At 40.7% G+C, this 25,148-nt stretch overlaps 2 long non-coding RNA genes across 3 annotated transcripts; one reads left to right on the forward strand and one right to left on the reverse strand.

Moving 5' to 3' along the window:
* Positions 1 to 8,371: 8,371 nt before the first annotated feature.
* LOC120433475 lies at positions 8,372 to 11,383 on the reverse strand. Of its 2 annotated transcripts, none has more exons than XR_005608587.1 (4): positions 11,309 to 11,383; positions 10,152 to 10,255; positions 9,456 to 9,618; positions 8,372 to 8,545 (listed from the first exon to the last, which is right to left on the reverse strand). It is a non-coding gene; the product is annotated as an uncharacterized LOC120433475 (long non-coding RNA). The 2 variants fall into 2 exon arrangements; XR_005608586.1 differs by having other exon boundaries at positions 9,456 to 9,679.
* Positions 11,384 to 13,045: 1,662 nt separating this feature from the next.
* On the forward strand, positions 13,046 to 20,611 carry LOC120433474. The gene is made up of 3 exons (XR_005608585.1): positions 13,046 to 13,070; positions 20,128 to 20,206; positions 20,299 to 20,611. It is a non-coding gene; the product is annotated as an uncharacterized LOC120433474 (long non-coding RNA).
* Positions 20,612 to 25,148: the final 4,537 nt, after the last annotated feature.

Here is a 25,148-nt window from a genome sequence, read left to right on the forward strand (position 1 = left end):
CAGCTGAAATTTGCTGTGAAACTCCATAAAGCTCGAGGTTCATATTGAAGGTTCTCCACTGCGAGCAACCCCTTTTAAGTTGCACCGTTGTTCTTTGGCCTTTGTTACATCATTATTAAAATATTGATTTTGTCCACTTTAAAGCAGTTCAGAAAGTGTCTCTGCATGAGCGATGTCACTGGAGTGAGGACGGCTGACAGCTAAACTGTAGTCATTAGACCAAGTGGCCGCTTCACTCCAGACTCTCTGGCTTTACAGCCATGAAAGGAAACTCACATACTTGCAGATTTGAAGCTCTCAGCAAAGCGCTTATGATAATTTGACTTGTTAAATTGTCACAAAAAAGTCTGACATTTACAAATTAGTTTAAAAGATTATTTTAGGAAACTTGTGCTTTAATTTCTTTTCCCAGTCAGGTATAATGAATCCCTCTGATAACCCTCAACCTTCTCTTTTATAACTTTCCCCAAACCTGTCATGTAAGTAGTGACACAGCACTGTCACAAGTCAACAAGAGTTTAATTAAACGGTGTGATTTTTGTGTTTTCCACTCTGTGTTCTGCCACTGATATTAGAGCAGTCGGGACCGGATGAGGCCAGATTCTGCCTGTAAGCGTTAATCGTGAGTCTCACAGAGTCTCCCGTGACACGAGCAGGAATATTGCGAGTGGGAGCAATGGACTGTGTCATTTTAATTTTAGCTGGAGCTCAGACCTCCTGCCAACCAAATCAATTGCTTTTTCACTGCTGGGCATTTGTTGATGAGTTATGTCAGACAGAAGAAGCAATAAGCCTTAATCAGGAGCACATTGTGTTGCCTCTGACACATGAAGACATCTGGAAGTCTACAGATAAAAGATATTTAAGGGTTAGGGCTCGCTCCGGCCGACCAAAAGCCCAAAATCCAGAATTCATTTAGAAAGAAATTATCCTCCAAAGTGCCATCGTCCTCGTGTCAAACCCAACCGGAGCACATCTGTACCTGTTTTATTCATGGAAATGATGATGGCAGTAATAACACCTGCAGGGTTTTCTCTGATTTTGAGCAAACACTTTGATGCACATCGACGTGCCACCCAGTTCCCTGATGGAAGAGAGCTAAGTGCAAAGGGAACAGCTCATTCAGGGCTAAATATCCAAAAACTCCGTCTGCTTTAATTGGACTGTTTGTTTGGAGCAATGATTGCTTGAAGAACGTTGTCAGACGTGATTGCTGTATCAGGTGAAGACGCACAGAGGGCCGATGCGTAGACGGGGAAGAGGAAAAGATTAATTAAGTGTGGCCAGCTGAGAATACGGTATATTAAATATCAGCTGCAAACAGGGGAGGCCCATTCATGCTGAACAAGGCACAGCGGAGTGCGTGCACCACCTCGCCACTGACATTTATGTTTTATCCTCTAAGAACCACAAAATTAGTGCTGAGAGAATCAGACGTCATTCTGAATTAAACTGAGTAAAATATAAAATACAGGAATGAAATCTGTCACTGTGAGAGAGAGATGCTGGATACTACAGCCTGCGAGCTAAGTTACCCCAGCCGAAGTGTCCTCGAGCAAGACACTGAGTCACCATGAAGCACATAAGAGCGAGAACATCTGTGTGAACGAGTGAACGTGGAGTGAAACGACACATAAAGACGTAACCTCAGACTGATGACTGTCAGCGCCCGCCTGCTCTCGGTCTGTGTGCCTGGAGCTGCTAACGTAAAGCAGCCTCAGTTTTCCTCAACATGACATAAAAATAAAATTAATAATTAAAAATAATAAAAAGGATAGTAACAGCAGAGCTGTGTAACTCCCTGTAGTGCTGATATTTCTGTCATTTCCTTAAACAGCTGTCAGGGATCAGCCAGTTTTTTAGTGTTTATTATGAAGTAATCACAAATTCAGAACTTGCTAATTATGAACAGATGAAAGTAGCAGTAAACTGAAAAACGAGAGCAGCTATATCAATATTGCATGTTATGAGGAGCTCAACATTTGGGAAAAAAGTTTTAAATGAATTTTAATTAGACTTAAACAAACTTTATACGAGCACGGGGAACAACCTGACAGCGCCTCTCCGTCATTGGACGACGATTACCTCACAAAGATCCATTAGTGGTAACAGAAATGACAAAGTGTAAGCGAGATCCAGTTTATATAAATCATATATATTTGTTAATCACCACAAGTCCCCCTGTCTCCTTAAATTATCCTGAGAATACGGCCGACGAGACAGTTTTTAATGATGGATGCCATATTGTCTCCATCTTGGCATGCTCATGGGAAGCCTAAAAACGATTTCTAATTTTAATGGTATCATCCTGTGGCAGATTTCCAAGTGACATTTATGAAATATTTAAAGAGGAACTAATGGGCTCATTGTTAAACATGTAGTAAAACTGAACCTGGCAACACTGCCTGTCCTCACAACTACCAAACACTTATTTCAGTTTAAGGGGACAGAAAATACATTATTACATTCATTTAATTCACTTTTATTTATACAACAAAGTACAGAGCCTACTATAGAATATGGAAATCTGTAATCAGATAGTCTGCTATAGGTGAGACTTTTGGAAAGCTGGGGAAGAAAAACTCCCTTAAAACAGGAAGAGAGCCAGGCTCAGGGAGTGGCAGCCATCGACAGTGACTGTTCGGGCGCTGAGCTGTAACTGTAACACTCAATAAGGAAGCCTGCAGTGTGAGAGCGAAGTGCTCTAATGGGGTGTTATGAAAGCACGAGATTTTAAAGATATGATGGAATAATTGTTCTGGATTTTGCCTTTTTTAAAAATTCAGTTGTTGAATTTAACAATGAGCCAAATACGAGAAGCCAATATGAGAGAACTGTGATCTCATTGCTGTGTTTGGATCATTTTAATGCTTTTCAGATCACTTTTAGAAGCAACAAATGCACAAACAGTTTCTCTGCATACATCTGACACAGAAAGCTGCTAATTTAGCAGATGACCACAGCATGACCCTGATGAAGGCCACAAGCCGAAACGTGTTGGTCAGTCAATAAAGTTGTTCCTCTTCCCTTAAGTGTTGCTGGAGTTCCTGCATTGTGAATTTTAGCAGATGACACAGTTCAGTCTCAGACATTTGTTTAAATAAACTCCTCACAGTGAGTCTGGAGGTTAAGGTTACACCATCCAGAATAAATATCTCTTCAGAACCATTTTTTTTTTTTCTTAAGAGATTTATAGGCACAAATCTCAGTTTTGTAAGTAGAAAATTACAGACTTTCAGACTAACTTAACTAATTAAACTAATTAGTCTGTCTCACCTGTATTCATAGAAATGTATACCTGGGTATCATCTGCATAGCAACAAGTGCAGAATGAATATATATGAATAATGTGAAAAGCACCGACATCCTGGGAACTCGGACTCATGTGTGTCTATGAGGAAAACTCTTCACTCACATTAACAAACTGAATCTATCAGATATAAAGACCATCTGTGGAAAACATGATGAGCAGTACTGAATGAGTCCACAATCAGAGGCCATTCATAACCTTCACTAGTGTCTGTGCTGTGACGATTCATGACTGATATTCTTCACATAAACCATTTTCTGCTAATGACCACAGTTACAGAAGAATTATGGCTGATTTAAAACAATGCTAACATTGTCTGTGATATGTAGCCTGTTAATAAAGGTAAATATTTAAAGCAGAGCAGTCCTGTTTGGACGAGGTGTGAAAGATCCCACATGTACAAGAAGAGCATCTGGGTACAAGGATTACAATGAGGACTGGATTTTTTCTTAATGGAAATGAAATAGCAGTAGATTTTATTTCATTAAAGTCCATAAAAATAAGCAAACAAACAAAAAGTCTTATTAGAAGAAAACCTTAGCTAAGCAGAAAAGGAAAAGCAGTGTGACACGATATCAGCAGCAAAGCTCATGTGGAACGAGTGAATTCTGCAGGACTAAAGAGTCCAGTTAGTGTGCTCAAATTAATCAGAATAATTTGCATATTGCAGGTAAATCTCTAAGGTGTTTCCAGGCCAAAGGCAGGTGAATAAAGCACAGATATGCATAGCATTAATGTATTTTTTGTATGAGAAGTATTCAGTGTTTCACATGACCACACTGTGGACTCATTAACAAAAACAGAAGAACTGAATTTTTACTTATGCTGGAGAAAAATAATAAGAAAATGTGGACTTTGCTTTTTAAGTGCACGGCTATTTAATTTATAAAAACATTTAATAAGAAGCTTGCAGAGACACACTCATGTGAAAACCTTTACTTTGTATTCAGTTATACTGCAGCTGGACTGAAGCAACCGGCCGGGGTCCATTAAAAACATCTCATGCTGATGTGAGAGTTTTAATTGGCAGCAGTGGTAACATCCTGTAGAAGCGGGGCATCGAGCCGCAGGGTGTTGGTTTCATCCACACATTGGATGGATGGAGAGCTGTTTCATTAGTCACCAGAGCCTGACTAATGCCAAAACACAGACCTGTCAATTAAACGCTGATATCAGTCCGATGAGACATGCATGAGAAAGAGGAAAGCAGGGGTTAACGTGTAATTTGATATTAATCCTGAAACTCCTCTGACGAGGTGAGGAGTCATTGTTTCTAAATCAGCACCAACACCTGATCGTATCATGTTTTATAAGAGTTGTACTTTAGTAAATGTAAACATAAAACTGGAGTCTGTCCCAGCTGTGGAGGGTAAGAGGTGTCCTGTCCATCACAGGGCTTACACAGGCAGACACACAGCCAATCACATGCAGTTCAGGAAGGTGACGCGATGGCGCCAACCACCATGACAGCGTGACAAAGAGGAACTGTGCAAAACTAACTGTCATTACAGCCGCGTAGTAAAAGTGAAAATGCTTGTATGGTAAGGTTTGGACATTCTTATGAGTTACTCCAAATTTAAAATGAAATGTTCACATAATGATATTCAATAATCACATCCTTTGCTTTATTTCCACTAAATAAACAAAAATCTGCAGTGCAGTATTTCGCTTCAAGGTCAGAATTACTCTTAAATTACTGCAGTCCCCTCAGGTAGATACACCAGCAGAGCCAGCTCTGTCTATTGATGCCTGCAGATGCTGAGTGGAGGTTTGTGGCACATCCGACGGCTGAGAGAGAGCGTGAAGTCTCCAGCAACACTTCAATACTATAGATTTACCTTTTCGCTACAACAGGTTTTGGCTTGTTGCCTTCAAAAGTTTCATTTATCATCAGAATCATATTGAAAACAAAACATCAATGAAGATAAACAAGAAGCAGAAAAAGGGACAAACACAGTGATGGGCTGGAGTCGGGGGGGGGGGTGTCACTGTAAAGGAACTGCCTGCACCAATAAACCAATAAAGCGGTTTGGTGTACAAAGTGGAAGATGCTGCAAATCAGTCTTGTAGCATATGCAGTTGCAGATGTTGCTGCTGGGTGTAGCATGCTAGCATGCTAGTGGAGGTCATTAGCTGCTGGTGTCATAGCTGTCCTGGAGCACGTATGTTCGATGTTTGTCAGCGTATTTTAAAATGTTTGGCATCTCACTGGCCCATCCTGTGACTTTGACTGATCTCATTAGTTTGCCACCCGCTGTGATGTCATCATGAATAAACACCAAACATGTAACGCAGTAATTAAACAGTTACAGAGCAGCATTTCCACCTCTGTGTCTGTTCAGCTGTTCTATCTTATTTGGCATTTTCTTTTCCTGCTGGAACTCTGGGCTTCAGCATCGTGCTGGTGGAGGCACTGCTATAAAGGGATCAGGGGATCAAGCTGATGTGTGATACTCTACTAGCCTCTAACCTGCCTCTTCCGCTGAGCGCGATAATATATGATAATAGATTCCTCCAAATCCCACCCTGTTTTCCGAGCACGATGCTGGTTTGCATCTACGCCTTCATATTTCACTCAGCTGTGTCTTCTGGACATAAACAACAAATCATGCAGGAGTGAACTCTAATTCAGGTTATTCTACGTGAGCATGAATATGATCCCAGAACAAATAATAATAAAATAATACAAAATGCAGTAATTTACTAAATTACTCCCTACTGGTGTGTTACTGGAGGGCACGGGTGCATAAAACCTAGTTTATCCGCTCCCCTTCGGTTTTGTCGGGTCCAGCTTCCCACACGTCCCTTCGGTGCATCATTTCTGTGAGTTTGGACAGTAGTTGTGTGTTTATAGACCTGGATCAGAAACACATGACTGTTTAACTGCTCAGAGCCCTCCTACAGACATTAGAGAGAGCAGTGGGAGTGCTGGGTTTGAGGAGAAGGGGTCAGGTGCTTGAATAAGACAGCAGCTGTAAATCTTTGTGCTGAACAGCAGCTTTTTGCTGGTGGCAAAAAGAAAAGCAAAGACAGATAAAACACACTGGCTGTTTCTATACATACGAACCGTGTTCGTCGTCACCTGCAGTGTGAGGAGATGATGAGCAGCAGCGAACAACTAACTTTTAAAAACAGCCGTTGCTGCTCTTTGCTGTGGTTAAAATAAGGGCTGCGATATTGTAGTGCATGGAAAATAAGCTCACCATCACCAGTTTCCTACTTTAAGAGGGTGAACAATTCATTTTTGTCCCTGACGAGCATGGCACATTCTCCTCTTACAGTGTGATTATGTTAAAAAGAACTAATGTGATTGGTTTGAATATCACTGAATTTAGTCGTGACGTTTAGGATTAATGTCAGAACGGTTTGACCAAACTTCTATAAGGAGACCCAATGACGGCTGGTTCAGTCAGCAGCATTAAAGCGATGCTGGTCCCTGTTAGCGCCGTGATCCTGAACAATTTACTGAGAATATTTTTGCAGCATCGAGATAAAGAGGACCAGAAACTCCACATCATTAAAAAAGTGTGAGTGCACTAACAGCAGGCTTTTAAGAACACAGTTAACTGTCATTACAGAGCTAAAGTTCAGCCTATTCTCTAAGGCAACAGGGCAGAGTCACAGAGGCTGCTGATAAAACAACAGGAAGTCTGCACTTGGATTACAAATGTGATTATCTGATCATGGCAGGATTGTGCTGTGTTGTTTCTTTCATAGACATGATAATTGAATTTTTGCATATTAACTGGAACAAGTGAGTTTATTATCTGGTTGACTAACTGAAATATGTTGTTGCGTTTACCTCTGCACCAGCAGTGACTGTCATTACAGAGCTAACGTGCAGCCTTTCAGGTGTAACAGTGAAGCCAAAAACATCCTATTCTCTAAAGCAATAAGGCCTCAGAGTCTCAGGCTGCTGATAGACAACAACAGAAAGTCTCCCGGGTGTGACTGTGATTACAAATGTGATTATCGGCTCATCTGTTCATGGTGGAAGTGAGCTGGGTTGTTTTTGCATTGAAATCATAATCGAAATTTTGCATATTAACTGAAAACATTGAGTGTATTATGTGGGTGACCAGCAGAAATACATCTCTCAGTTTATGTGTTTTTACATCATCAGTGCTGTGAGTCTGTAGCAGCGAGGCCAGTCTGAGATATACGTTCAGTATTACCCAGAGGAAGTTATATTAGACGACCAGGGTCACGCAGCAAATACAATTCAGTGTTTGTCAAACGTTGAGTGGCTGTGATGAAAGCAAAAGCAGCAACGTATCTATTGTTCAAAGAGATGATGAAAAACATATTTTAGCAAATGTGAATGTTGAGAGTTTATGTTAGCATAGCAGCTGTTAGCATCGGTCACCTACGACGGACACTCAGGAGTTACTGTTAGTTACTCGTGATTCACCATCACAGGCTCTATCAGACTTTCTGCTTACACGTCGTTGTGACAGACAGGTTCATAAAAATTCCATCACAGCATAATTTCACCTGTCATTTTAATTTTCAGACTGTTTCATAGTCAGACATATTTAATAGCTTTACATTTTCAGGGGTGGGAGGGGCGGGGAGCAGAGCCGGTGTTCTGACAAACCATCCTACTTTGGCAAAACGTCCTACTGTAAGTAGTTTATGCACATTTCTGCTGTCACAGAGTAATTCCAGCACAAATGTAAGTAGGTATGACGGTTTGCCACTTAACTTTGCCCATCAGAGTATACTTGTAGCTCATATTCAGCCAGGATGGTTCGCCACTTAATTTCGTGTTGTGTGCATGCGCAGAAACAACGGGTAGGATGGTTTGTCAGGTAGGATGGATTCCCAGAACACCCGGTGTGCTCCTAGTGCCGGTGTTCTGGGAATCCATAGGCAAGGTGGAGTGGGTGGAGGCGAGTGCTGGGTGATTATGACAGAAGGATAGAGAGAGAGAGGTTTACAAGATGGTAGTGAGACCTGCTGGGATGTACAGTTTGGAGACGGTGGCAGTAAGGAGGCCCAGCTGAAGGTGCTCAGTCCATCAGACGGACAGCTGAGAGTCAGAGAGGTGGAGGTGGGCTGGACATGTGCAGGGGGACAAAGGCTGTTAAAGATGGAGCTGCCAGGCTGGAGGAAAGGAGCAAGATCTCAGAGGAGGGTCATGGATGAAGGAGGACATGCAGAGGGCTGGTGTGACAGAGGAGGATGCTGGGATAGGAGGAGATCATTCGCCGTGGTGACACATAAAGGGAGCAGCTGACAGAAGGAGAAATTTCCCAAAACAACACAAATTTACAATAATCAGTATAGAAAAAAGACTGTGTAATCACACCTGCAAGAAGACTGTTAGTGCTAACACTAAGTGGACCTGCATGAGTGTTATTAAAATAGAGATGTACGAGTTTTAATTTTAATAAATTTTTAAAAACATAATTCTCCTCCTCCTGCCTCACAGGAAACTGAAAAGTGTAATTTCATGCACAGTCGGTCAGTTTCTCCCACAGAAGCGATCGGTCTCTTTTATACTGTTGCAGAGACGAGCTGTCAAAATGATACACAGCTTTCAGATTTCTGTCTTTGTTTGAATAAATTCCATCAGTGAAAATCTTGCTTAAAGTGACCTGCTGTCCTTATATAGTCTGCTATGGTGCAAAATGTTTATGGAGCTCTTACTCACAGCTACTTCTTCATTATGACAGCCAGTGTTTCTCTCCAACTGGGGTAATGGTGTTGCAGAGAATAACTCAGTTATTAGAGGGAGTGCTTTACCACACGTTTTGAAATTAACGTTGAGATTTAATCACAGCTTGGATCAGGTCCTTTGTTTTCTGGTCATCATCCAGCTGTTAATAACCACTGCATTTGTTGAGTTAGACACATGCAAAGGTTAGACTGCAGATGCTGAGGTGATGCTTTTGCTTCTTTTTTGTGTAACTTCATAATCCAAGTGAGTGGTGCGGATTTAAAACACTCTTTACTCAAAACATTAGCGAGCAACGGTCATTGCTGTTACTCAAAGAGTGTGCTAATGTATATGTAAAGTGTAGAGGTAAGTTTGGGTGTCGTTTGATACACAAAGTGTTTGCAGGGGCTGTGGAGCTGGTACCCATTTATTGATGTTTGCACGTGCATGTTCGGGGCAGTGATGGGTGTGTGTTGAATCTACCTAGTTGTTTTCCCTGCATTGGTCCGAGTGTGGGGTTTCCTGGCTCCTGGGTGGCCAGTGGGGTGTTCGTGAGCTCTGTGCACAGGAAGTGTTCGGTTGCTGTTGCTGTGTGCTAGGAGTGGACAGGCTGCTGGGAGGGTTGTCCGTCTCCATCTTGCTGTTTCTGGTCATTCGGAGAGATTCCAAGCCACACAGCAAGCCCTCACGTTACATATATTTGTGCTCTGAATAGCAGAACAAATGTTAAAAATGTTAGCCAACATGGGGACTGCTAGAGGTTATTACAGTGGCTAATTTTAGCAGCTAGCTTTAGCAGCTCCCAGCTGACATATGTTAACAGCCAGCAGCCTAGATTCATTAGAATATTGTTATGAACTGATTTACATCAACTTATGCCTGACATTTACCTTTGGGGTGACAGCACAAAGGCTGACAGGCAGGGATAGAGCGCAAAGACAGAACAAGAAAGAGGAAACAAAAGGCAAAAGCAAAAGTCCACACATGATGCCAAGGAAGCATCCTCATCCACTCATGATGATTTCACATAATTAAGCAGTGTGTTACTGTTACTGTTATCACATGTGGATCGTCAACCTGCTTTTATAATACGATTATTTTTCTTCATTTCTACGTAAATACAGAGTTTTACAGACACCCCCAGAGCATTGTGTGCTTGATATTATCGTTGGGTCTCACCTGTAAAGATTCGCTCCTAGAATCTTTCACGCGACGGCTGAAATCACAAATCTGTAATCGCCGCTTGTTTTGTTTTCTTCCACCCGTCTTGGAAGCAGCTCAGCCTGTGAGTACGAGGTTTGCATCAAATCCCACGAAGTGACTTATTCTCTCAGAACCAAGAAATGGAAGGTTTAGGTTATGTGTTTCACATCACAACGAAATGCAAAAGTATCTGCAGTCAGACATTATCAAATATCTAAAAGCGTATTTTTACCAACATTCACTTTCATTGTATCATCTTATGAGCAATCTTTGTATAAAAAAGGTGAGTTATAACTCACTTGGAGTCATGTTGAAAACTGTAACCATCTTGCAGATGAAAAACAAAATCCACGACTTAAACAGAGATCTTGTGTGTGACCTTCTATACATGTGCTGTGTGGCTGAACTACAGAAGTGTTGGAGCCAAAGCAAAGGGAAATAATATTCGGAGACAGCCTGATGGGAACCATGAGACCATGAAATGGAACCTCAGTTCTAGTGTGTCAGCTGGCCAATTTTCCACCATGTGAGGTCAGACAAATTCACAGAAAGCTTCCCGATGCCTTTGTGTAAAATTTCACAGGAGGGTAATTCTTCTTCAGATCTCTCAGGATTGTTGTGGCTGCACGTGTCAGAACCTTCAGTTTCTTTTTCTGTGTTCAAATAAAATATGTTCAGTCTCAAAGCAACACCAGTTTTATGTGCTTGTGTGCTGTGTGTGTTTGCGAAATGCAAATGGACTGTTGTCGTTCTAATATTTGCACTGAAAAGAAACCATCTGTCCGATCCATGTGTGCTGGATCAAACTCTCGATGCATTCATCGTGTGCCAGGCTGTGATTTCTGCTAGACATGAGAGTTATACCAAAACGCAGTGAGCGTCTCTCTTTCTCCTGATATTAACTTGTGATAGAAACGTGTAGACACCAGAGTGACTATCACAATTATTTTTCATCAGTACTGAGATAAAATTATTTATCACGTTGATTGATTTTAGTGAGTGAATGATTTTTACTGCACTGTCATGTAAACCTAACAAGGCCTTAACACCCACATGGTGCAGCGTCCATGTTTAAACCTGATCTTGTAAATTCAGTGCAGGTAGAAGAAAAGTGTAAATAAAGCTTTACTCACTCTGTCATTGTGCTTCACTTCTGTTAATGAAAACGTCTTTACAGACCAATAAGGTGTTTATTCCCGATGCAGCTCCTGAAAGCAAAAATGCAAAATGAATGGATGCGACATCTTTGGGGTCCCTCTGTGTTTCCACACAGCACAGGCGTCACCACTGTGGAGACGTGATATTTAATGTAATGATATGTTTTGTCCAGCGTGTTTGTTACAGTCTTGTTTGCTGGTCATGTTAACCGGACACTAGAGTTGGATGTCTCGAGACCGGTCTTGGTCTCGAGACCATTTTTACGTGGTCTTGGTCTCGAGACCATTTTTACGTGGTCTTGGTCTCGTCTTGGTCTCGACTGACTTTTGTCTTGGTCTTGTCTTGGTCTCGACTGACTTTGGTCTTGGTCTTGGTCTCGGTCTTGCGTTCTCAAATCGACGTAGTGTTCGGGAGATTTGGAGTCAACCATCAGCGGAGCGGGGGGGGCATACTGGGCTTAAGCCAGGGTCATTTTTTCAGAAGCATGGGGTCTTTTGGAGTGTAATTTATTAGTTAAATGTCTGACTGACAACTGTATAAAACAAAAACAACACACGAAGCACAGATCGCACCGTCGTAAATTCCCCCTAATTTTGGTATGATCCAAGCTCAGGCACTAGGCGACTGAGCACAGCACACATGTGAGCGAGGGGGGAGAAGCTGCTGCCTGCGAGTTTGCTGCAGACAGAGGAGAGCTTAAGTTTGACCAGGTACCAACGCAAATCATTTGTACTGTACAAATAATGTAAATATGACGGTGTATCACAAAAGATTGATATCAAACTGATCAGTTGGTTGCGTTACTTGCTCGTCGAGTGAATCAACAAATGGATAAATAAAAAGCCGAACAACAATGCTGATTTTTTAGAAAGTCTTAGCTTACATTTCATATTTTCAGTTGTTACCCTCCACGGCTAAACAAACTCTCTGAATCAGTTTCAATTGTGTACTGATGAACACAACAATGGACATAAGGAGCTTCTTTCAAAGAAAAAACTCAGGTAGATGTTATTTTATATATTATGCTTTGTATGTTGTTCAGTATATTTCTATGCAAAACAAGAGGAATTCCAATACACAGCAGTATATTCACAGCTGAAACCAGATGTTTACACTTTAGGGAGAAAACATAAAAACTTTTTTTTTTACTGTTAAACATCAATTCAGAGTGAACTTGTTTTGTTTTAGATAAATACATGTTGAAATATCTTCTGAATTAGTTAAATGTCAGAATAAAAAGAGGGAGCTGTCTGTTTTAATCACTTTCATCAAATTTAGGAGTACATATACACTAAGTTTATTGTTAATTAATAAGAAAACTCCAGACGATTCCATTCTGAGCTTAAGAAGCTTCTGATAGGTTAGTAGAGTCCATGTGACACACCTGTGGATGCATATAAGGCAAAACACAGAGTCTGTTTCTTTGACATGGGAAAATCAAGAAATGTCAACCGAAACACCAGGAAAAGAACTGTGGAGCTCCATAAGTGTGGCTCAATTTTGAATACAAAATACAAATATGTTTTTTATATTTATCAATCTAAAAAAATAAAAATTTAGTCTGATTTGATGTTACAATGTTTGTGTTTTTATCTGAAGAGTATGTAAATATCTGGTTTCAACTGTATATTTGATGATGTTGGTGTTTGGCTTGATTGTCAGCACAAAGAGGGAGAGAGAGGAACAGAGAGGGAGAGAGAGGGAGATGAGGACAGAACAGAGATGGAACCAGAGCAGGTGAGACACACATGTTAGTCAAATGGTTGTTTACCAAAACTCATCAGAACATGTATCTAGTACATAGTGTAACTTTTTAGATACCATTTGTTACTTTTCAAATTCTATATTTATTAAGTTATGCAGGCTTATGAAGGCTAAATAATTATATAAACTTTTCTGAATCTAAATAGTGTACTTTGGTAGAATTGAAAAAATAAGTGTAGTGCAGGTCTATGATGATTTTTAGTGCTACTATCATCTAGTTTTGATTCTGGTTCTGTCTTGGTTAAGTCCTAAGTAGTCCTGATTTTGAACTGTTGTAGTCCTGTTTTAATTCTGGATCAGTTCTGGGTCTGGTTGAATTGGGGTTTAGTCCCTGTGTCTTGATACAGTTTAAGGTGTCCTGCATATGTGATATATATTTTTTTCCTATATGAAGTCATTCTTTTTTGAACAAAACTCAAAACAGAGCCTAATAATCTTTCAGTCATTTCTACCCTCACTTAATTTCCTTTTGCTGCTCAGCTCTCACACAGTGGCTCAGCTATGCTTCAATCCCTCCATGTTGTGGCCAATCACATGCGAGGATATAGGATAATATCATTATGTGAAAAACAGAGAGGGTGAGAGACGCGACAGTCAAGTGGAGCGTGCGTCTGTCCTCTCAGTAAGTGAGTGAGACAGTAGACAACGGTGAGGAGGGCTGTGCGAAAGCAAAAACACATAAATATGCCTGACACACGTAAACGTAGCAGCATCTGGCTGCAGTTTAAAGACTTTTTTTGTCTCGGCCTTGGTCTCGGTCTCGTCTCGACTTGGTCTCGGTCTTGGTCTCGTCTACTTGGTCTTGGTCTTGGTCTTGTCTTGGTCTCGATACCCTCTGGTCTTGGTCTTGTCTTGGTCTCGGATTAGGCGGTCTTGACTACAAGTCTACCGGACACTAACCTTCAGCCTGCAGCTGTGTTGGTGACTTCAGTGTGTGTTGGTGAGATGAATGGATGCGTCGCTGCCAGGCTGATGGAACATTTGCATTAACAACCACTGCATTGTTTTTCTTTGCCTTCATGCAATCATTGTAGTACAGTCAGTGATGAGTTTTCAGGTGGTTGCATAAGATCCTTGTGCTGCTCTGTAGCACACACACACACACACACACGCACACACACACACACACACACACGCACACACACACACGCACACACACACACACACACGCACGCACACACAGACACACACACACACGCACACACACACACACACACACACACACACACGCCTCTACAGCACTCTGCATGTGACTCCTGTTAGCTTCAGTATCTCCAAACGAGGGACGAGCTCTTCACCTCCTCTTCGATTTTGTTTTACTGATCAGTTATTTGTAACACCGCCTTTAATGTTACTCAGTCAGGATACATACAGGGAACAGCTGTGATGGCTTACTCAGGCATGGGCAGTTACTGTTGGTGGAGTATACATTTTCATTTAATTGTGGGAAACAACTGAGAATAAAATCATAATAACTGTGATATTACAGGTTATTACAGGTTATGTATAGAACAGATTAAATGCTGGGACAGTCGTTACTCCTGCTGCGTTCATGTTGACAGTGTTGGATACCGACTTCTCAACTCTCTGATGAATATCACGTGATTTTTATTTGGTGTAAAAGGGGCAATGATATTTCTTTATTCTTATTGATCTCAAAGTAGCATTTTAAGTATAATAATAAAACTATGAAATGAAGGGAAAACTTCGATACTGGTACTTCTTCTGAGGTAAATCCTAATTTCAGTTTAACTAATTAGAATTTCAAAATTGTTCCGTTTTCTTTTTTCTTGCTTGTTTATTTTCTAAACCGATGTTTGATTTCAGTAAAGATGACGCTTGAAGGTCGGCTGTCAGATAACCAACTAGCATTTCTGCAGAGGACATAATTACTGCAAATGTCAAACGCTAAACTGACTTCTATTTATACAAGGAAGTGCTAACACACAGTTCACAATTAATTACTAATCACACCCTTCAGAATGTGAAAAAGGCATGCTAGACAGCTTAAAAGGTAATTACACTGTGATGGTTTTTTAGTTTCAGTCACTTTGTGGTTGCTCAAGCCTGCAGACACATTTGGCCTCATTGCGTTTAGAATGACATCCATATTGTGAAAAAAGGTTTTAACAGAGTTTCGTTTGAGGCCTTAAATCTGCCAGATTTATGGAGACAACCTACAATTTTCCTTCATTCTGAGGAGCCATTATAATCCCAAACACACTGTCAAATAATTTACACTAACTTCATTATGAAATCACTTGGTTGGTATTTAGGAGGTTTTCTCTGCTTCGATCCATCTTTTTACTGTTTATGCTAAGAACACGTGTTTTGCTTTATGTTTGGCTGTAGCGAGCGATGAGACTGATGTTTGCTACAGAGGTGCACTGAGTGTGAAATATCAAGACTTTAAACCAGTGTGAACACAATGGAGATACACACCAACACAAAGGAAACTAGAGTCACACTGAAGTGTTTGAACATTACATTAATAGTCTTCACTCACTGTGTCTTTAGGGATTCACTAGCTTGCGAAGCTATTAGCGTAGCTCTTAGCGTAGCTGAATCACTAGCAGTAAGGCTTCTTCATCCGTCCTCCTGCACTTTCCTGCTCAGTATGTCACATTTTCAGCTCCTCCTTTTGTAACAATGATACTTATAATATGGCCTGTTTATAGCTTTGGAGGCCAGGCTCAGCGAACCAGGCTCTGCACCCTTGAAAAACCAGACCCTCGTTCAGGTTCAGGCAAAGCTAACAGCTAATAGTTAGCTGTGATGTTCTCCTTTATCTCATAGTGGACAGAAATGATTTTTTGGAGTGGTACAAATAATTTGTCTGGCACCTTATTTGATGCAGAGGGATTATGTAATTGGTCCTGTTTGTCTGTCTGTTTGTTTGTTAGCAGTCTTATCAGTTTTCAAGAACTCGAGTTAATTTAATTTTGGTGAAAATAAGTCAAGGTTAAGTTCACATTAACTGTAAAAATTCAAATGTCATATTATTATTTGTGTTACAGCATCACTGCATATGACTCTGGATACTGTGGGTCCTTAAATTAAAAGCACTTGACTCCCTGGTGTAACGCAAACAGGGACCTTAAAGCAGATCAACAACCAGCCATCAGCACGTCTATTAGAACCTGTTCCTACAAGACTGCTCTAAGAACTCCAAGCACCGATTTATACTTTAATGTTAAACATGATCAAGAAATCTCAATTATCAAAGACAGTAACCACTGATCATTACTATTATTATTGCCAATATTATCATAGTAGTTGAATCTATCATTAGCCATATTTACTGTAGCATAGGTTGTGATAAATCGTGTGTTTCTGATGCAGAGGCTGTGCTAAGATGATTCACAGTAAGGACGAGAGTAAAGAACGACATTCCTGTTCTGTTCCTATTGTGGATCCTGACTATCCGACATAATTTAAAGGCTTATTGGACAAGTGAATGGAAATAAGACATAAAATAATAATAATAATAATAATAATAATTATTATTATCATTATTGTTATTGTTATCATTATTATTATTATTTCTGTCAAAATTCAACAACTCAAACTGTCAGCTTTGAAATATGTTGTATTGAAATAGTATTTGTATATAATATTTTTTAACTGCAATATTCTTGTGATATTTTTTCTCCTGTCGTTGCAGTTTTTGTCTCGGCTGGTGTCGGGCTGGAGTTTAGATCAGGCTAACTGTTTTCACATTTGAAGCAAATTATTGACGTGTTTTGAAAATGTTATTTTCAACAGATCTCTTTAAATTCAAACCTTAGCTGCTAATGATCTTCTGGGCAAACCTCACCCGTTATAGAACTACACAACAGGCTTTTATTTTCACCTCAAACTTCCAATACAAGTTATAAAATCAATGTTGTCTTTTTGCTTTTCCCCGACTCTCAGCCTCTTTACAATCCAACTGAGGCCCTGACAGACTCACACACTTAGACACAGTCTGTGAGATTAGTTTCCATGTTTTTATCTCCTCGCCCAGCTATGCTTACCTGCACATTTTTTCACTGCCAACATCTCTGACTGGCCTTGGCAGAATTTATATGTTTTCATGTTGTAATGTTAACAGTTAAAAAATAAATATTTAAATCCTTTCATGGTCTGTGATTCATGGCAATCAAGAAACAACAACGATGTGAGTCCAAAGTCTGAATGTCATATAACATTAAATTCTTTGTGTTTTTCCACAGTCACAAAAAATCATTGAGAAATTAGGTTAATAAAGGATAGAAGTGTCAGCTTTATGTCCTCTTATGGTGTGTGTGTGTGTGTGTGTGTGTGTGTGTGTGCGCGCGCACTAACCCTGGTGACCGTTTGTCTGATCCTATTCCCAAATATATCTCTTGCCTGAAGTCTCACCAAAAATAAATTAAGAAATTACATGAGGGAAGTAAAGGAAACAAAGGTTTCAGATGAGGAGCGTCGTGATTTATTACTGGTTTAGAAGGTGGCCCCCAGTTAAACCACGGCAGAGCACAGGAATAAATCTCCCTGATCTGACTGAGCCTGACTCAGATATAACAGTCCGTTTGGCCCCCGTGGTCGAGTCCACCGGCCTTTGGTCATGGCAGTATTTAATCTTCACTCCTTCAGCTAAGCTAAAGCTTGGATAATCCAGAGTCCCCTCACCATTCACACAGGGTTTCTCCAGCAAACCAGTCTTCACAGTGAAGCTGGATCTCCATCTGTAGTTTTGGAACTATTTGGAAAGACAATGTGGGGCGAATTATGCTGAGCAAACAGAGTATTGTCTAATATCTTGGGGGAGATATGAATTTCTGCTGGAAGTGAATGACAATCCATCCAGTACACGCCAAGTTATTTCTCTGGAGTGCAGAGCCGCACATATGAATTTCATGATCGTGCTACATGAAAAGTGTGAGGATCCAAAGTGGGATGATCGTTCGATCATGAATATCTGTGCAGATATTTCTGCCTGGACCAAGAAACCACCTTCATGGCTAAACACTGTTGGCTTCATTGTATATTTACCACTAATGCATGACTCATTTATGACCAGTGTTGGGACTAATGCGTTATTAAGTAACGCGTTACAGTAACTACGTTATTATTGTGGTAACGAGCACGGTAACTAGTTATTATGCCAAAACCAGGAACGCGTTACTCGTTACTGGGATTTAGATAGGCTCGTTACTCGTTACTTCGTGTGGTGGATATCGCGGAGCTTCCACAGATTCAATAACATTAGCAAGTGGTGGAGGCCAGCAGGTGGATGAAGGAAAAGGGAGGCAAGAGGAGAGACCCGAAGCGGCCGCCCGTCCGAGTGTCAGGTGAACTGAACTTCAGGTAAGAAGTTATGACCTGCAGTCTATCTGAGTCAGATATAAACCAAGTTTAGGTGGAGTTTATTTTCGGTATGCTGACATTTTTGTACTGTGTGCTAGCTAGCATGACGGAGTTTCTATACAGCTGTGTGGGTGCTATGTTACTGATGTTGAACTTTATTTTGTTCATACGGTTAATTATTAGAGTTGCCAACCGTCCTGTAAAAAACAGAATCGTCTGGTATTCAGAGAAAATATTACGCGTTTCGTACTGAGGTGAAAAGGAACAGTTTGTCCCGGACTTCAGCTACAATGAAAAAGACACAAAGCTGAAGCTGCACAGCTGCCTCTTCTTCTCTCATTCTCTCCTGTTTCTACTTCAATCACGAAACTGATCAATGATCAGCTGATCAGCTTTTCTCTCGTTTGTTTATCGCCCACTTTGCGCCAGAAAGAGGAAACCAGCGGATGTCGCGTTAAACAACAGCAGCACGTTTAAGCTTGATCAGCTGTTGTTAGAATTTATTTAATATTAGTTTCTAGTATCAGCTGATGTTTGTTGGAGCCACAGCTGTAAAGCTGCTGGTCATGATATCGGTTTGGTTATCTGGTGAGAGGGAAACATGCAGATGAAACCAGGAGATGTCCTTACTGAATCATCAGAGCTGAACAGGTGATGGAGAAACAGGTTTACCTTTTAGGTGACATGAATGAGTTGAAGTTATGAGCTGTTTCTGAGAGACAAATAACACCAGGATCCTTTTCTAAGTAGCTGACAGCTGGTAACTGTGCAGGGGCGGGTCTAGCAAAGTGTTGCCAGGGGCCAGGTAGGGCATTAACAGGGAAAGGGGGCACAAGGAAATACTTTTCTTTATTATTCTCATTTAAAATGTCTCGCTTTTAAAAAAATAATTATCTGAGTCTTACAACAAACGATTGATAGATTGATACATCTATACCATCAGAACAGTGTACATCACTGTCACACCAGCGTTTATTTTCATTCAAAGGCTTTATGATTTTTCCTATAATGGTGGGCGGTCTCTAGTCAAAATGCCGGGACGATTGTTTTGTCCCAGTCCAGCTCTGTATGCAGCTCATCTGCAGTCTGGTGTTACCTACATCTTCCTATTCAGAAGGCAGAATTTCCGAGTTCTGAGTACAATCAAAAGCACCACGACTGCAGTTTTTGTGTTGGATGTAAAAAGCAGGCTAGAATCATGGCGGCGGTCAACGACGGTCCAGGCGTGGGATTTCTCTCGTGGAAATGTGCACATTATTTTTTCCTTTCTGTTGGTAGGTGGCACAGTGCACTTGTGGCAAGTAAGCAAGCTAGAAGACTGGCAATCTGGCTGGGTATCCAGTTACGGAAGCAACACATTAACAAGAGAATTCTGAGTAAAACCAAAGTTACTTTCCCTAGTAACTAGTTACTTTGAAAGTAACGAGTAACTTGAAGTAACTGAGTTACTTTTTTAGAGAAGTAACTAGTAATGTAACTAAGTTACTAATTTAAAGTAACTTACCCAACACTGTTTATGACACATTGCTTTCTTTATTTGACCTCTTTAGATCAAACCTGAAATGCAGCCATCCATGCGTAAAACACCCCACCTTATAATATTTGCTTATTCATGCAGTCATCTTTTCTGTGATGTCTCTTTCTAATTGCCATTTCCTTTTGAAGTCATGATAAATTAAATGCTCAGCTTTGATTTCAGCCGGAGTCATTTCATCTTTGGAGCACTTGGTTACGGTTATCTTCCTACCTCGGACGCACCGGGGAGCACCGTCCTCGGGGTATAGCATCATCTGACTTACATTTTTAGCAGTACTTTATTTTATCCAAATAAAGGAATCTGGTGCCTGACAGCATTTCTCTCCCTGTCCAGGTGTTACTCACAGTTTATGACCCTCGTCAATGTATGGAAGTCTGTGTGCGACGGGGGTCGAGGGAGCCAGAGCGGCAGACACTGGAGGAGAGAGGACATGTAATTGAATTAGTAATGATTGAGTTCATTGACACGCACAATCCTAATCACCTACCATTTAAAGGACCCTTGAGTAAAAGCCATGGCTTGCAAGAGGGCAGATGGATAAGCAGGATAGTCTCAGTGGGCTAAATGTCAAAGGCAGACGTAAACCCCCCGAGTGTTCACACGTATCGCCGTCCTTGCACAAGAACACTGTGAAGGACAAACACCGGCCCACATTTAATTTAAAGTAGACTGTATGTGATATTTTTTTAACCAAACAATAAATAACAGTGTTTTTCTCCATCGCTTTCTTCCTTTCAGCATTTGCTTGCATTAAATTTCATCAGCTAAATTCCCATTACACACTTACAGCAGCCCAAAGACAAAAGTCTAGTTTACAGCTGTGGTTTATGAGGTTTAGTGTAACACTGTAAATCTAGGGTGAGTAGTTTGACTAGTTTGTCCTGATTTTTTAACCTTAACACATCTCAGCTTGTTTAAAATGCACAGCATCTGCCTCTGCATACCAATGCTCCCATAAATTAGTCTTTGTTTCCACCTCCAAATACTCGCAGCAGGTCTCTGAAGAATTTCAATGCCTTTCTTTTTATTCGCCCATCACATAAGTTGGTGAAGATTTGAATTTGCATTATTTACTAGATTTTGCATAAAATATTTTTGCTTATATGTGCATCGTACGCCAAAAGAGTTTGGTAGAAGACAACAGTGTCGCGATGATCATCAGCTAATAGCCGTCTTATTCCCAGTGAGCCTGACAGGAGCTCTAAAGGACAGACATGTTCATGATATTCATGAGGAACAAAGGAGATTCAGAGCACAGAGCTTGGATTCCAGCATGAACTTTAACAACACAACTTTACTTAAAGAGCCACTGTCTTAACACCAAAGCTCACAGAGCCACAAAGCATCACAGAGTCGCCGACACAGAAGACAAAAAGATTCAATCACGCTGCTTTAACACGCCGCGGCCATAACCGCAGCTTATTAGAGGGGATAAAACGTTGGCGAGAGGGGAACAAAAGGCCTCAGCTAATACAAAGAGACTTTGAACAACCTTTTATATGTTTTTTAATACGCGACTTCTGGCGTTTGAAAACCCATTCACACAAACGCAGTGATAAAAGTACAATATCTAATAATTGATCCCCTCAGCAGAAATTGACAGCCTTGGGCATTTTGATTGAACAGAATCAGCTTGCTTTGGTGAGATTAGCTGATGTCCACTTCATTTAACAAAGGCAGTCGTGGGCTAACAAAGAGCCCAGGAGAAGGTTTGGGGTGGCTGCTCGGTAAACAACATATGTGACCTTTTTGAAGGTTTCTTTAAACTAAAGTCTCACAAATAAAACTTTAGTCTGTCTTTGCAAGTGTTCCCCGGGGGTTCATCTCCTCCTTTATTTCCCTTCATTGAGACGCTGAGATGATCCCTTATTACACCACACGTTCCACCTATCACCTGTGATACTCTGTTGATGCCATGTACAGAGCGCTGAGTAATCCACTTCAACTGGCATTTTGTCAGCATGCAATTAGAATAACAACAAGGACCTAATCTTGATGAACAAGAAAATCACACATTTCACAAACACACAAACTGATTTCTACACTCCAGACAGAAGTGTGAAGGAGGAGGTGGGTGGGGTGAGAAACAACAACACCTTCACTGTAACACGTCTGGACAATGAAACAAAGGATGGATCATATACATCCACACAGTGGGAATAGACGACACACACAGAGAGACAGATGGATATATAAACCTGAATTAACATAAATATTATACATTAAATTTTTCTTTTCTCTTTTATGAACAGAAACCTAGATTACCATGCACACAAACAATGTTATAAATGCACACTGTAAGTATTTACTGTGTAAGAAATGAAACACAGATTAAGTTGTGGCCACTGGTTTTCCTTTCTTCCTCTTTTTTCTTACCTCTGACAGAGTTTGTTAGAGAAAGTTGTTCACATCTTTAGCTCAGTAGCTTTTTTCGGTTAAACATAACGCAGACCTGCAAATATGCATTTCCTTTTCTCCAATTCTCTGCCGAGTGTCTGTGTTTCAGGTCCAGAGGAATTACACCGCCTGGCTGGAGATGGGAAGAAATCAGAGTTGTGCATGCATGTACAGTTTCATCTGAATGTGTGTTTGCTTTGTGTGTGCATGGACGTGCCTCCGAGGTTTGGACAGAAATGCCAGTTAAAAGTGGACAAACAGCAAACCAGCGATGTCACTGGGAAGGTTTGTGCTGCAGAGGCATTTTACAGGCTGACATCAAAAAGCTCTTCACAACATCATCAACAACAACACCAACAATAACAAAAATGATAATAACAATAAATAAATGTAAATGATTATATTTGGTCGATCTCGTGTTCACGATCGTCTCGTTGTCCTGTTTGCTTCCAGCGGGACTATTTTTTACATAATTCATCCTTTTTGCACTTTTTCAGTGTCGAGAGTTAACCTCATGTTCTGTTTCAGACTGACCCAGATTTCATGTGCAAACTTATATTTTTAGTGTTATTTATTTGTTTTTTCAGCCACACGCAGAAAAGGTCTTTTTGTGGTGGATCACACTTAGTGAAAAGACACAGCAGAGAGGAGGTTAATGACTTAAAATATATAAGACACACCAGTGGATTCAACAAATTACGGCAGGTATTAAAAATCTACTTATGTAAACACTGATCTCTGAATATAAATATAGTTACCCCTGTAACCGTCATAAAATATGATTATACTTAATTTGGCTCCAAGTGAAAAATCAACTGAAAATGAAACTGAAAGATCTTCGTTTTGAACATGGGATGGGGCGCAGGGGGGGCAGAGCAGGGCGTCCATGGAGCGATCTAAAAGAAGCAGCCCTGCAGGACTTTATGTATATTTAAACCAGGTTAGGATTCTGGACCAACTCCCAGGACTTTTTATCACACCTCATGTTCTTTGTCGGACCTGGAAAAAGAGCGACAGATGCACTTTGAGCATTAGTGCTGAAGTGACCGAACGGGTACAGGGCTTTGCTTTTACTCTCCCCAAAATAAATTTGTTATTTAAAACAAAAAAGTATACCACAAATAAATAAATGAGCTGAACAGAAAAAAACAAAAACAGGTGTTTCAGCAAACTGAACCCAGAGCATTATATTTATAAAAAGAGACCAGAGGACCGGTGGCTCAGTTTTTCTCCAGAAGCAAAGGCAGCACCAGGAAAATGTTGCTTACATGCAATTTTCCATGAAAAATAAGTTTGATGTATTTCTTTTCTTTTTTCTTCACGTCTGCACCTGCAGGTTAATTTCCTGCATCAAACTAACATGTTTGTGGAGAGCCTGCTGAGCCTTGGTATAAGCTGGTGTGGTATCAAACAATGTTACATTACACCCGCTCAGGCCACCGCGTACCACAGAAGGAGGACAGATTCAGTAAAGGTGCACATGTGAGGATGTAAATACTGTAACATGAAAAACAGACAAGAAACGAGTCATATTTAGGTTAATAAGTGAATCCTGTTCATTTGTTGTCTTTTTCTTTGTTTTATGGTTACTTAAAGTTTGTCTGAAAAACAAAACATGTTTGACTAAACTGTTTTTGATGTATCCACATCACCTCGCGGTATGATGGGTGTTTTTCTGCTGTTAGTGGGAGCTGACTCGACAGACTGGATCTGTTCTGGGTTTTCTGAGACGTTTGTTGCAAGTGTTTAGCAGCAAAGTCACTTTGAATACTGTTCGTGTCCCCAGGATGAACCTTGAGCTCCATCAGATGCAAATCTCCAAACTCCAAATCAAAGTATTTATTTTTGTCAGTGGAGCTGATATGTAAGGTATTCGTGTCGTCTGCATGAGTCCAGCAAACCTGTGCAAAGCTCAACATGAGCCCCTCTTCTCAGGAATTATCTGTAAATCGATTCAGTACCAAGAGAAGACAAAGTTTCAGGTGTGGAGTCCTGCTGGGTGGTCAGCGGTGAGAAGACACATGATGGGTGAAGATGCAGAACTAAGAGAAATATGCTAACCTCGGTTTCCTTCTTTTCAGACCAGCTGCAGATGAAGGATAATAACATTCATACCTCTGAAATCTTTCATCTTACTTGAAAAACTTCATATATTTTATGCTTCCTGTAGCTCTCTGTATCCTCTTTACAGCAGGTTACAGGGTTTATCGTCTTAATTACAATTTGAAATGAAAATATATTTTGGACCTTGCTGCATAGAGAGGATTTTTTCTCATAGATTTCAGCTTCTCTGCTCTTATCTCACCTGCTTCTACTTTCAAGGTGAATGTGAGGTCATTGCTGAAGCTTTTCCCGACTCCACCTAATAAATGATCTCAGTTTCACATTCTTCTGATTTGTGATCATGCAAGTTCCAAAACTGCTAAAATGTGCTGTTTACGGCCCCTTGTGTTTGTGTCTGTAGATTTTACCCGTCTGTGTTCGATTTCAGGGAACTAGAGTCTTCCCATGTGGCCATGGAGCACTGCAACAATACTGCACCGTGTTCCTGAATGAATCACTTCTCAAGACACTGCAATGAAGCAGGTGGTGTTGGACTGATTCATGGTGTGTAACAGGTCAGAGGTTGGGAGTGTTGAATTTTATGCAACAAAGGGCAAAATCTGCAAGCTGCAGAGTGATTCTGCAAACGTCTGACAGGAATATCTGCAGTCTGCAGTGTTTGGACATCTGGCTGCACTGAATATGAAAAACAGTTGTGATAGGACTCACTTGTATGATTGCAC

The sequence above is a fragment of the Oreochromis aureus genome, linkage group 16, assembly GCF_013358895.1.
Source record: "Oreochromis aureus strain Israel breed Guangdong linkage group 16, ZZ_aureus, whole genome shotgun sequence".
NCBI classification, from domain to species: Eukaryota; Metazoa; Chordata; class Actinopteri; order Cichliformes; family Cichlidae; genus Oreochromis; species Oreochromis aureus.